This window comes from Nicotiana sylvestris, chromosome 12 (assembly GCF_000393655.2).
Source record: "Nicotiana sylvestris chromosome 12, ASM39365v2, whole genome shotgun sequence".
Lineage (NCBI taxonomy): Eukaryota > Viridiplantae > Streptophyta > Magnoliopsida > Solanales > Solanaceae > Nicotiana > Nicotiana sylvestris.
This window is the reverse complement of record NC_091068.1, coordinates 7,772,208-7,787,416: the sequence shown is the minus strand read 5'-3', so window position 1 is coordinate 7,787,416 and position 15,209 is coordinate 7,772,208.

Below are 15,209 nucleotides of genomic sequence, written 5' to 3'. Positions count from 1 at the left end.
ATATATATATATATATATATAAAGCTCAGATTGAAAAATTGTATATATACAGAGGAACAATATACAACAAGAGGAGAGACTAGAAAATTAATGGCGTACTATATTGAAGAAGAAGTATGGAAATGTCCAAAACACCCTTCGAAGAAACGCAGACCTGGCGTATGTTCAATTTGCCTCCGCAATCGACTTTCCAAACTTTGCCCTCACTGCGCTAACGTGCGCCCTTGTTCATGCAGAAGCAGCGGCGCCGGCGTAGGATGCGACAGCGAGCCGGCGTTGTGTAGATCAAAATCCGTTGGAATTCCATTCGTTAAATCGCGAGATAGTAATACCAGCGACCGGAGAAACCCGCCGGCGAGTGAGAAGAGTACTAAAACAGCGTCGTTTTGGTGGATTTTTAAGTCCAGGAAAAGAACTGGAGAAACGGAGGGGAAAGAGAACGAATTAGAATTGAAAGAAAAAAGTAGTGCTGAAAATAAGCACTACTACAATACTACGAGGATTAAGGAATTATCGAGGATGATGATGATGAGATCGAGATCGGCGAATGTAGATATGACGTCAGTCTCCGGTGGAAATGATGTCATGTCGCCGGGGAGGTTGAAAGGATGGTATTTGCTAAGTCCGATGAAGGTTTTCCGGCAGTCGAAGTTTGTACAGAGGTAGTTTTCGATTTTTTATTTTTTATTTTTATTTTTTAAACTTTCACAAAATTACAAGGCTGCAAGTAAAAGTAATGTCAATATAGTGATTATTATTTCAAACAAGAGTTATATACAGTTTTTAGGATATATGAAGCAACATTTTTAATTTGCCCATCTGCTTTAGTGGAAATATTTTCAATTTTAAGTTTTATAATTTAGGTTTGCCGATATTTTAAGTTTTATAATTTAGGTTTGCCAATTTATACCACGTTAAATTTATTTGCATCTGATGTTTATCGTAAATCGATAGACTTAATATGATTAAATAATAAATAAGGTAAAAATTCAAATTAATTAAGTCATGCAAATGAGAAATATCATTGTAACTTCTTGTTAATCTTGGCTAGACGTATCTAGGGGTTTCTAATGGGGCATGTGAACCCAAGGACGAATGTAGTGTGTTATCAATGGGTTCAATCGAACCCATAATTTTTTACGCGAAATAAAAGTTTATGCAAAAATTTATTAAAATTGTAAAATAGTAGACATGAACTTATAATTTTAAAAATATAATGTATTCAATGCTAAAACTAGGGGTGTACAACGGAAACCGACAAATCGCACCAACCCGATAATCCGAGAAAAAAACCCGACTATGGTTTGGTTTGATTTGGTTTGGTGTTGGAAAAAAAACCCGACCATAATTGGTTTGGTTTAGTTTTAACTAAAGAAAGTCAAACCGAAATCAAACCAACCCAACATTATATATATAGAAATTTTAGATATATTTAATATATAAATATACTTATTGTGATGTAATTTATAAATATTTCTTAAAAGAATTCATAATTTTATCTTTTGAGGTATTATTTCAAGGTTGGACCTAGAACTTTTGAATGTTCCAATAAGTTTTATAGCCATTAACATAAGTAAATTAAATAGTGCTAACAAAAGCCCAAACTAAAATCAAATAAATACTAATGCTAATAAAATACATTCAATTCAATACTACGAACGAAAATGTATTGAATATCTATTTTTTGTTTTGTAATAATTTAGATAAAAATGCATAACTTATTTTTATTTTTTCTTTAGCATTTAATCATGTAATTAATACTCACTTATTAGTCTACTTATTTTAGCATGACTTAGTACTTTTAGATTATATTTATTTTTATTATGGCTTTTAATTAGCAATATTTATATTACATAATTTTATTGTTGAATATTTTAGGATAATGCCATGACATATTTCATATTTTGTATTATTTTCTTGGAAAATACTTTATATAGTTGTATCTTATTAGGACTAAAGAAATATTTTGAGCACAATTTATATGTTTTGTTCTACGAAGATTTTACCGGAAAAAAAATCCGAAAAAATCCGAATAACCCAAAAACCCGAGAGTGAAAAACCCGAGTTTTATTGATTTGGTTTGGTCTTTAGATTTAATAACCCGACACAATTGGTTTGGTTTGGTAATTGTAAAATCTGAACCACCCCGACCTATGTACACCCCTAGCTAAAACCCTTAAGAGTTGAACCTATAGAATTTAAATCCTGGATCTGCATCTGCGTGAACTCATGCTCTTCTCCCTGGATCATGCATAACAATATGTATGTGTACCTAAGCTCAAAGTAAAATATGACGACATGGTTATAATTGGGTGCACGTCTCTAAGTGAGATTAATTATGAGTTCAAATATTATATTAATCTTGTTATTTTTTACTCTTTTTCTTTTCTAGAACTAGGCGCCCACGGGGATGAGCATGTCTGATGTCACTTTTTGCATATTAAGTCAGCACTTTTTATTTATCTTTCTTTGTTTGGTTTATTCTTTCAAAATTTCACATATTGTAATTCCTATTTTTCTTTTATTGCCGAAAAATCTTATATTTTTTTAATGAATTGTGTATATTAAAACTAGTAGCAGTGGATAATGTAGCAAATAGTCAATTAATCCAACTGATCCTAATATTTTCGACATAAAGTGTAGATAAAAATGTAAGAAAATTACTACTTTTAAAAAAAATAACTTTTGAACCGATAATAGTGTAATAGTAAGAACTAAAGGTTGAACCCTTAAAATTTATATTCTGGATCCATCTCTTCATAATAATATATCCATCTCCCCAAAATTTTGAATCCGCCTCTATTAGCTATATGATTTATTGTGAGTATTTTAGTTAGTAAGTCAACCTCATTCTCCTAATACGAAGTTCAGTATTAGCTTTTCGACGTTTACTTAAGCAAAACATCAAATTAATAAAAATAGTTATTGGCGCGGGTTAAAAAAAAAATAATAATAATAATAATAATGAAATAACATCGTATAACAACTCTTAAAATAATAGCCGAAAATATATAGTATATTATATATATATATATATAATGTATGTTATATACAAAAATTATATAAATTTTATACACTTTTTCAATTATCGAATGTAAATAATTTCTGGCACGGGCTAAAAATGGTTATACTGTATAAATAGTAACTCCTAAAACTTTACATCTAAAAAATACTGTGTGAATCTTTTTCTCATGGGGCCACAACCATATCAGAAATGATATGATCAAATTGTTCATGTACGTAAAGTAGTTATATTATTTAGCTAATGTGGACTTCTGATTTAGACCACTTTTGTGGAGGTGTACTAACATTAATTACTAGATAGATAAAGATGAAAATTGTGGTCAATAATAGATTGATAATAACTTGAGAGAGAAAGAAAATCCAGCCATAGGCCATAGCACATGCAAGGTGTTGTCTTTTTTCAGTGCAAATTAATATTAGTCTATTAGGTATTACATCGTGTTCAATATTGAGATCCTATCACGTGATAGAATGAATGAAATCGCATCAACCTTAATTAGAGTTTTCATTTAAAATGAAAAGATGCAAAGGTGTTGATATGCCCTATCCATATAGAAATCTTATCCTATTCCACACATTACCGCTGAATGCTACAACCGCTATCACTTTGGCTGCAGGATGGGAATGAAAGTCGAGGAGGTAGGGAAGAAAAGGTTATTCACTATTGACTTACGGTTCTCAAATTCGAGCCTTGAAAATCAGGGACAGATGTAGTAAAGTAATTATGGATTCGGATGAATCTAGTAACTTTTGCTTAAATTTTGTTTTATATTAAAAAAATCTATTACATATATAAAAATATTTAATTGTAAACCAAATATTTAAAACGAGCTAAGGTTCGATGACAAGATCAGAATTCATAACCTTCAACTCCTCCGCCTCGGTTGAAAATGAAGATATTTTCAATGAGCAAGGGTCGGATTCAAAATCTGAAAATATGGGTTCAAAATTTCAGTCATAACTAGAGTTTTCGAATTCGAGCCTTAAAAATAGAGAAACTTTCGATGAGCAGAGGCGGATTCAAAATCTGACTTTTAGAGATTTGAAATTCTATGACAGTAACCTCAAGTGCTAATAGTTTTTCATATTTGTTGAATTTCTAACACATATTTGGTCAAAAAAGCTAAATTTGTCTGAACTCATATATTGCACTCTATCTGCAACAACAAGGAAGTCTTCCTTTTTTTCTAATGTATACTACGTGCCATGAATTTGAATTAATTTAAATAGGGGCGGATGCACCATGTCTTAAGCAGTGTCATTCGACACCATTTCATCAGGAAAATTTACTAAATATATTTATATATAATTAATATTCAAAAACAACACAACGTAGATAATAGAGAAATGACGTCGTTTGAAACAAATATTTCCTTAGCTCACCTAGTCAAGTCTCTCTTTTGCTTCTCTTAGATCGTGGAATACAAACCCCAGCAGCAACATGCGTTGTTTATTTTAGAAATTTGTGCCGGATCTACTAAGAGATTACTCTTATATTAACTTCTAGGATGCTAGTCCCATTATTTTTATTTTTTGTTGTTGTCAAAGTTGCTTAAGACTAATTTGCAAAATCAAGTGAATGATGAGCTTTTGAGTAATTATTTGATGCCTTTATAGAAAAAGAGGTATTTGAAAATTATTTTTAATGAGGATACTAAATTAAAAAAAAAACGAATTCAACTTAAAAAATAAAAATCATCGAGGAGAGTTGTGGTAATAATTTGAATGTTATTTTTTTAAATTATGATTCGAAATATATTTTTAATATGATATTGTTACGTAGATATATTTATTTATTCATTTTCTTAAATATCGACATCGCTTAAGAAAAATCTTGCCTTAACGTTCCTGAACTTGAACAGTAAATTTTGAATGGCATTGCCTAAGCCTAAGATTAGCTCATATTGAGTTATGAGGACCCCATAACACAGTGACAGAATAATTTATGTGATTTGAAAAAAAGACAAGTGAAAATAGAAATCTCCCTTTCTTTTTAATGCCGGTTCATGCCTTTGCTAAGAATTGCCTTTGAGTCTAATTCAATCCAAAAATTTACTTTAAAGGATAAGAATTGCCCAAATCATATAAAGAATCCAAGGAACCCATCTATTTTCAAAGCAGGACTCCATCATCCCCCTCCCCTCCCCCTCCCCCTCACAAATTACCGACACACATAGACCTGCCAAAGGGAGCATAAATTATTTATCTTGGGGCTCAATATCAGGAGCTTGGCTATATTACCATGATAAGAATAAACTTTGAGCCCAAGTCATACAAAGAGTGCAAGGAATCCACTCATTCGAAGAAAAACTTGCAAATTTCATTCATTAGTTTCTTTAGTCTTTTTATATTTATAAAACATCCTCTAAGATATACACATGCAACAAATTAATTTGTCCTCTTCATTTGAAATGATACTATTTTTTTGTGAATGTCTCAAAAAGGTGATATATTTTTATATTTAGAAGCTCTTTGAACTCTAGGCGCTTCATTATATCCATAAAAAACAACAACAAATTAAGTGCAATCCCACATAGTAGGGTCTGAGGATGGTTATGTATACGTAGACCTTACCCCTACCTTATGAAAGAAGAGAGATTGTTTCTGATATACCCTCGGCTCAAGAATAGTTAAAAAGACACAATAAACAAACAGTAACAATGGCAAGGAAATAAGATAACAGAAACAAATAGCACAGCCTGTAATAACAAAGGCACTAGGAATACGAAGCTACAAGAGAAGTGCGAGAACTACCAGCAATAATGCTGCATCGTCTAACAAGAAGGAACTCGAAATAAGAGAATACAAGGCTAGTACTACTGCTAGTATGACTAGAAGAGACTCTCGATTACCTGTTAATCCATAACCCTAATCCTCGACTTCCACACTTCCCTATCGAGGGTCATGTCCTCGGTAAGCTGAAGTAGTATCATGTCACAATAGGATTCTAATAACTTATAATAGCCACCCCCATATTGGCATAATACCACAACAACATTCAACTAAATCCTTCTTAAGCCCATTTAACACAATCCGTATAATACCTCAAATCGCACAAATATAACCCACTGGTAGAAAAGAAAGCCTCAACACGACATCATGATATCACACATCCATAGATTACCTCACATGTTATAACCTACATGCTTCACCTCAAACTGACATCTCTCTATAATTTTCCATAGTTACAACTACTACACAATCACTTAATCTTCCTGATTCTGAACTCATCAACAAGACATGAGAATCTAATTCGTTCCACGGTTGAATAACACGAAAGATCTTCCAATACACTCATAACTCGAGATATGCGTCACATCAAGATAGAAATCAAGCACCCAATAGTCCTTTCTACACCTTAAGCAAAACTTTCTCGTCATATTCAAATCATATGAACACATCTCACAGTTACATCATACTCATCACGTAGCCATCCAGCCACAAATTTCACTAATAGGGACACTACTGGACATATAAATCCAAAAACACGTGCTCACACAATCAACATCTCTATGCTCAAGCTACAGTCAAAACCCGGCCTCAAGTCCTCCAGACTGGCCCATCATCAACATGTCAAAATCACATTCCGCACCTCAACCATGGAATCACAAGCCGTCGATGTACAGCTGATACCGAGCGCTTACATGCGCATACGAATGCGTGGAAGGAATTCAAAGAGTTACGCTTCAAGCTGAATCAATACCGCACGATAAGGAAGGACAGCTGGGAAGTATATCCTAAATGTCACGTAGCCTCTCGAAGATAGGTATGGACGTCATCATACCGATCCGCAAAACTCTACTAGACACTTGCTCATGACTTGTTGAACCTATAGCTCTAGTACCAATATGTCACGACCCAAAATCCACTAGTCGTGATGGCACCTAACCCAACCTTCTAGGTAAGCCAACTAATAACTATCCAATTTCAATAATATTAAAAGGACGATTAAACAAAGGAATTACCTGAATTTTATTTATTTCCGAAGGACTGGTAGTACAAATCATAAGCTTCTAATAATAGAATTTACAAAGATGATATAAAGTAAATACATCTTCCATTTGAAAAGTACATAAACAGAGTTTTATTAATCTACAGCTACCGTGAACAAGAGGCAGCTGCAACCGGAATGCAGGTACATCTTCAAATCCAGTTCACATCGAACATATCAACCTTAGCAGCCAACATCTACACATAATGTGCAGAAGTGTAGTATCAGTACAATCGACCTCATGTACTGGTAAGTAACAAACCTAACCTTAGGTTGAAAGTAGTGACGAGCTGGGACATGGTCGGGTCCAACACAGTTGCCAACACAAATTCATAACAAAGTAGAGCATATAAATTAGGAAGTAACTCAGAGATAAAATGCTCAGCTTTTTCTCAGCTTTCCAAAAATAGTTCCGCTTTTCAAGAATATCAGTGAAAAACCTAAATCCTTTACCGAAATCGTCGTAAAATATGAGATAGTTTGAAAACTGTAATTTTTCTAAATATCCTTTGTACAATAAATAAGATGTTTCATTTTCTTTCCAGATAGCAAGTGTGAGATACCTCTTTATGCCCATATATCAATATGTATGAAAAGTCATGAATGACGTGATACTGTACATCATGAGGAAAATGCATCTATATGCCTGTATATCATGTGTGCATGCCAATGCCATGTATCTCGGAGATGGATCATATACTCACCCTCAGAGCACTAAATCTCACTGTATCACACTTTTCACTCATCATGCTCAACCACTCGGTACTGTATATGACCCATACGGTCCAAGGAAGATCCATCCCGGAATATATATATCACTGACAATCAGTCACGCAGTACCGAGAAAGGTCAATCAGGCCCCATGGAGAAGATCCATCTCCAGGTATATAAATGCTTCGGACGAGATCCATGTCCAGGGAAGATCCATCCCTCAATATAATAAATTGCGCTCACTGGGGGGGGGGGGTTGTACAGACTCCGGAGGGGCTCCTACAACCAAAGCACTATCATATGCCAGATCCAGACATAGATCAATATAATATACTGCGGCGTGCAACCCGATCCCATAATTGTCACTCATAATCAGGCTATCAGCCTCACTCAGTCATCAATATATCTAGTCTCACTCAAGGACTCACAATATCTTGAAACTAGCCCGACAACAATGATATAATGTATCAATAAACAACAACTGAGACTGAGATATGATATGAATGCATGAATATGACTGAGTACGAAATATCAATATAATAAGTAAGATGACAGTAAGAAACGACCACTATGGGTCCTAACAATATCAGCATAAAGCCTAAACAGTGCCATGAAAACAACGGAATCACAATTCACCGGGTGCATGCCCACACGCCCGTCACCTAACATGTGCGTCACCTTATCATTAATCGCATAGCACGTAATTTGGGGTTTCGTACCCTCAACACTAAATTTAGAAGAGTTACTTACCTCGAACAAGCCAATTCCAATACCGAGCAAGCCAAGCAATGATCTAAAAATGGCGTCACACGCGTAGCGACCTCCGAACGGCTCCAAACTAGCCAAAATCAACTCAAATACATCAAATAAAGCCCAAGGAAAAATTCCAAATGATAAAGATCAAATCCTTAATCAAAACCCAAACCAGCAAAAAATACACCCTGGACCACGGCTCAGAATTTGACAAAACTCACAAAATCTGACAACCCATTCAATTACGAGTCTTACCATACTAGTTTCACTCAAATCCGACTCCGAATCGGTGTTCAAAACTTGAAAATTCACATTATGAAACTTTAGGTCAAAACCCCCAATTGCTTCTTTAAAATTCATCAACCAAAAGCTAAAATCAAAGATAGATTCATGGAATATAACTGAAACCAAGTAGAGAATACTTACCCCCTTTCATATGGTGAAAATTGCCTCAATCCGAGCTCCATAGCTCCAAAAATGTAGAAACGGCCGAAACCCTAGAAATAGAGTACTTTATAATAATTGGGCGAATCAATGAATCGCGATCGCGAAAATACCCTCGCAATAGCGAAGAAGAAAATGCACTGCCCCTGATTTACCCTATGCGATCGCAGTTGTAGACTCGTGACGTGATACATAAGCTAAGAGAACTACATGATCGCTGGAAAACATCGCGAACGCGAAGAGGAAACCTGCTTCCTGACTAGCTCAACCCATAACACTACACAAACGCGTCCCTCTAATCGTGACCACGAGGAAGAAACTTCTAAGTTCCCGTTCTCCCTCTACGCGATCGCATCACCTACTTCGCGATTGCGAAGACCAAACGAGGCATCAGAAAACTAGATTGCACCGGCAATCAAACATGAAAGAAAAATGATCCGAACTCAATTAGAAATACGCCCGAGCCCTTCGGGACCCCGTTCGAACACGCCAACAAGTCCCATAACATAATACGAACCTACTCGAGGCCTCAAATCACACCTAACAATATCGAAATGACGAATCACACCTCAAATCAAACTTAATAAACTTTGAACTTTTCAAGTTCCAAAACTCGTGCCGAAACATAGTGCATATAAGTCCCAAATGACATAATGAAGTTATTCCAATTCTCGGAACCACAATCCGGATCCGATATCCACAAAGTCAACTACCGGTAAAACTTGTGAACTTTTCAAACCTTCAAATTTTCAATTTTTGCCAATTTGTGCAGAAACCTTCTGTCATACCTCCTTTTTCTAAGGAAAGAGGGTATATGAGAGTTTTTTTCAATTAAAGTGACATAATCGAAACGGGATTATTTATTTAAGATTCAGAGTCGCCACTTGGGATAATTTATGGTGTCCCAAGTCACCTGTTTAAAATCCCGAATCGAGGAAGTTTGATTCTGTTTTACAGTCCGCGAAACACAGAAATCCGAATAAGGAATTCTGTTAACCCGAGAGAAGGTGTTAGGCATTCCCGGGTTCCATGGTTTTAACACAGTCACTTAACTATTAATAATTGGCCTAATTATCTGAGTAATTACACATTTTAAACCTACGTGCGTTTTTTACTTTCTAACCGCTTTTAATGTTTTTAAGAAAATTCATAACCGTCATATACTTGTTTGTCTTTGAAAACAAATCGTAAATCACGCTGCATGAAATACACCCGCGGTTCGCGACATGTTTAATTTATTTAATATTATTGGAAATTAAAGTAGGATCACATGAAATGTGCACCAGAATTTGGAAATTACAAACCACAAATACGTCACGGGGACCATACCTGTAGCTATGATAATTTATTATAACACGCCTAAAGCAAACTAATCAATTGTTTTATGAAAGGGACCAACGGAACTCCATTCATTCGGGCCCAATTAATTCAAATAAGGGCCAATTCAAACTAACATTCCTTAGCTCCATCAACCCGTACAAACTATTCCTACAGCAGAACTAAATTTATCCAATTTAACCAAAGACTAGTAGCTCATTAATTAATGGATTAATTCAAAACCATTGCTACAAATGATGCTACAGAATTTTCATAACCAATTGATCTCAACTTAATACGACCAAATACAATGCTAGCGAATGACCAAACGTCCTCAAATTCAAACAAGAACACAATGCACATTTAAATGATCCCACATCCAGGCATAACGATAAGCAACGTAGCGATTAAACAAAAGTTCATGTACATGACCACATCTTGGATTCAACCATAGAGTCAGAATCCAAGAGCTCTTTCCAGTTTGGGGATAATCTGCTTGCTTCGTACTCAATACAACATTTTTTACGCGGAACTTTACAAAAACCAGAAACTTGACAATCAACAGAGAACTAAGAGTTCACTCAAACCACACTCCCATCACAAATCCAGCAAAAACCATAATCTGGGCTCAAATCACATTCAGATCCAATCCAGAAATAACAATTTCATGTCCGATTAAACAATCAGTGAAATAAACATCCAAAATCCAGACCATTTGGGGAAAACAGAAGGTCGAAACTAAAAAAAAAACTGAAGTTAAGTAGGGAATGAAGAAGTATTTATTATCAAGAAAAGTGGGATGGAAGAAATGGGGCTGGATTTCTGCTTATTATTGTTCTTGCAATGGTCCTGTTCACTAGATACAGCAGTACGGGAAAATCATTCAACAGTAGTGTAGGAGAATCTCCAAAAAAGCAATCAGCTTATGAGTTTTTCAACAATAATAATAATGAAGGTTCAAATGATGTAGTAGATGAAAATGCCAAATTGCCTGAATCAAAATCAGTAGTAGAGCTAGTTACTTTCAAGGAAAAACCGCATCTTATTAACGTCGAAAGGCTTAATGAACTATACAGCTTGAGTTATAATGTTTCAAAGGAAGAGTTATAACGCTGAAAATCTATACCCAAACAAAATAAGAATAGAACTGGACCGGAGACGCAGCAGAGCATAAAACTATACAGCCTGACCCATGGAAAATCATTTTTACTCCCAGGAAATCAGTGGACTGAAACGCTGTATTGACTTCAAACCAAAGTTGGACCCAATTTAAGACTAAAAGGAAATAGTTTTTCAAAGAAGCATAGTAGAGATCCAGAAATTAATTTCCAAACAGAAGACTTCAAATAACGAACTGAATCCATAACAAAAACTTGAAGCTGTCCATTTTTGCCGAAGGACTTAATTAAGGCGATAAATTAGAATGGTGACAACGAGATGGAACATAGATTCACCATATGGTGTTATAGCAGCCATGAATCCAAACAAATTCAAAATCCACTTGAACACTCGCAGAAATCAACAGAAGAAAACGAGGAAGAAACCAACAGCCAAAATAGGATAACCAACTAAGAAGAAATCAGTAAACCCAATGGCACATATTAATTTAACTCATAATGAATCAGATTAAGTGAAGGGAGAAGAAATGAAAATGTTAATTCGAAATTCTTTCAATAATAACAGAAGATTACAATGTTTTGCTCCAAAATTCCCACTGAAAACATCAGCAATATCGGCAGAAATCGCAAGCCAAATCCAAATCGCGAAAACTCGGACAGAACTCAAAACGGCACCGAAATTCCGAACCCAAACGCAAACTCCAACTTAAACTTCAATCAAACTCCATTTTAACACACAAAAAATTCGAAAATGGAAACAGAGGAAACAGACCCCCTTCTTTTTATATTTTTCTGATATCCAAATAAAAGAAAAACTGAAGAGATTTGTATATTTTTTCAAGAGATAGACTAGAATTTTTAGAAGGAAAATATTGAAACTCCACTAACCCTAGAACTTTACCCCTCAAAAATCTCTCCGAAAATTTGTCTAGCCTTTTCTTCCAAAATTCCTCTATTTATCAGGCAAAAACCTGATGAATGAAGGGCTGGGATCAATTGAAATCGATCCCACGCTCCCCATTCATCCAGCATATGCCTTCTAGAGGCTTCCAACACGTGAGAAGAGAGGTGAGGATGAGAGAATCTGTCAGGAACAGTTAGCATCTTGATGACGTGGTGAGATGGGGTGTGTGTGCGAGTGAACTAGCCTGAGTTTCTGGCGAGCTGGGGCTGGTTCGGACGAGGCAGATGTAGGATAAATGAGAGAATGCGCCATTTTTGGTCTCTAGGTTTAGGTTTTTTTTTTTTTAATGTTAAGCTTATATTTGGGGAAGTGGGGCGGGTCAAACTCGATCTGGGCTGGGCGGTTTTATGTTAGGGATTGGGCTAATGGTGGTTTGGGTGGAGAATTGGGCTTCAGAACTTTCCCTTGGGCCAATTTCGGGCTTAATCAAGGTTTCCCCTTTTTGTTATTTGTTTTTTCATCTTTTTTCTTGACTTTAAACTACTAAATTAATTAAAATCCTAAACTAAAATCTAATTTGTAAAATCATATTAATTATTTATTTAAAACATAAACATAATTAATTAACTTAAAGCTAACGCAAAGAAATTACTAATTTGGAAACTAAAAGCGTAATAATAACCAATATTTTGAATTTTTTATTTAATAATGCAATTAATTAACAACTTAAATCTAAAAATGCAAGTATCAACCTAAAAAATGCAATGCATGAAATTTGAATATTTTTATGGTATTTCCCATGATTTTTTAAAATATTAAATATACACTAAAACGTAACTAAATGCAAACAATTACCGAACAATTACTATAAATCTAAAATAATAAACACTCAAAAGCAAAATCCATTTGTGACTTTGTAGGAATATTATTATTCGGGCAAAAATCACGTGCTCACACCTTCTAGAAATATCCAATGCAAATCCGGGCATACGCCCGAGTCCAAAATCACCATCCAGACCTAATAGAACTATCAAAACTACGTTCCGGGGTCAAATTCACAAAAATCAAACTTGGTCAACTCTTTCAACTTAAAGTGTCAATAATGAAATTCATTCTTCCAAACCAATTGCGAATAACATGAAAACCAAAACCGACTATTCACATAAGTCATAATACATTATACAGAGCTACTTATGCCCGTAAACTACCGAGCGAATTGGAAAAGCTCAAGATGACCAGTCGGGTTATTATAAATTATAAGTTATGTAGGAAACAAGTAGAGACAAGTAACAAAATAAGTGTAGAATCAAGGAAGAGATAGGCAATTTAATATATGCAATGTTAAAAAGCAAGTAGCAATTATGACACAAAAGCCAATTAAGCATATAGCAATTAGGGCATGGATTCAAGGCATAATATTAAGCAATGGAGATAAGAGAATCAAATATTAGAACAATTAAGTCATGGAATAAAGCAATTTATGAAATACGGATAAACACGGAAACAAGAAATTTGACGACGTATAGACACTCGTCACCTCGCCTATACGCCGTTACACATGAAATTCACGTAACACAAAGTTCAAGGGTTCTATTCCTTCAAGTCAAGGTTAACCACAACAATTACCTTGCTTCGCAACTCAAGTGATCACTTGACTATGACCTTTCCTTTCGAATTAGTCTCCAAACCAATCAAACCTAGCAATTTATTTGCCAAAAAATCAATTTGAGCTTTAGAAATTACTCAAAATTCGAGAGAAACTTAATTTGAATCATTTTCGGAAAAGTCACTGAAAGTCAACATGGGTCTCACTTTCTGGAACCCAATAAAAGTTTACAGATTCCGAACATCCGTTCCAATATGAGTTCAACCGTACAAAAATTATCGAATTCTGACATCGAATCGCCTTTCAATTCTTTGTTTTATATTTTTGGAAGAGTTTACAAAAATCTCATTTTCTTCAATTAAATTCACTAATTAATGATGTAAATAGGCATGGAATCAAGAAGTATAATCAATTTAGGATAAGGAACACTTACCTAGTTTGAACTCGTGAAAAATCCCTCTGAAATCGCCCAAATCTGAGACTTAAAACTCAAAAATGACCAAAAATGTCGGACTCCCAATTTTATGCATTATGTCCAGAATTTATCTTTTGCGGACAAGAATTTCACATATGCGAACTCGCATTTGCGAAGCCAACTTGCCAGGCCAAATTCCGCACCTGCGGAATTCCAGTCGCTCGCGGCTGTGCAGAAGCGATGATGAAACCGCAGAAGCGACGAGTTGCGCATTTGTGATCCTTGCACCGTACAAGCGGGCATCGAACCTGCGCTCCAAGCTTCGCAAAAGCGAAGCTTCTTCCCTGGCCTCAAGGTCGCAGAAGCGATACTGTCTTCGCAGAAGCGGCTCCGCATTTGCACTCCAAAATGCGCAGATGCGAGACACCATAACAAGACTTGAAATTTCGACCAAAAATGATCTGAAACTCGTCTGAAACTCTCCCAAGCCCTTTGGGACTTCGTCCGAATATTCCAACAAGTCCCGTAACATAATAAGGACATATGAGTTTATGAAATATTCAATTCTATAACTCATGTCGAAATATGTCAAATCAATTCGGAATAACCTCAAATTTTTCAGGTAAGTCCCAAATGACATAACAAAACTATTCCACCTCTCGAAAATCTCAATCCGAGTTTGATATAATAAAGTCAAATTTACGGTCAAACTTTGGAAATCTTTAACCTTTAGATTTCTAGTTTCCGTCAAATGGCGATAATTCGAGCTAGGGACTTCCGAATTTAATTCCGGGCATACGCCCAAGTCTCAAATCACGATATGGACCTACAGGGACCATCAAAATACTGATTCGGACCCGTTTGCTCAAAATATTGACCGAAGTCAACTCAAATAAATTTTGAAGCACTATTTCACATTTTAATCA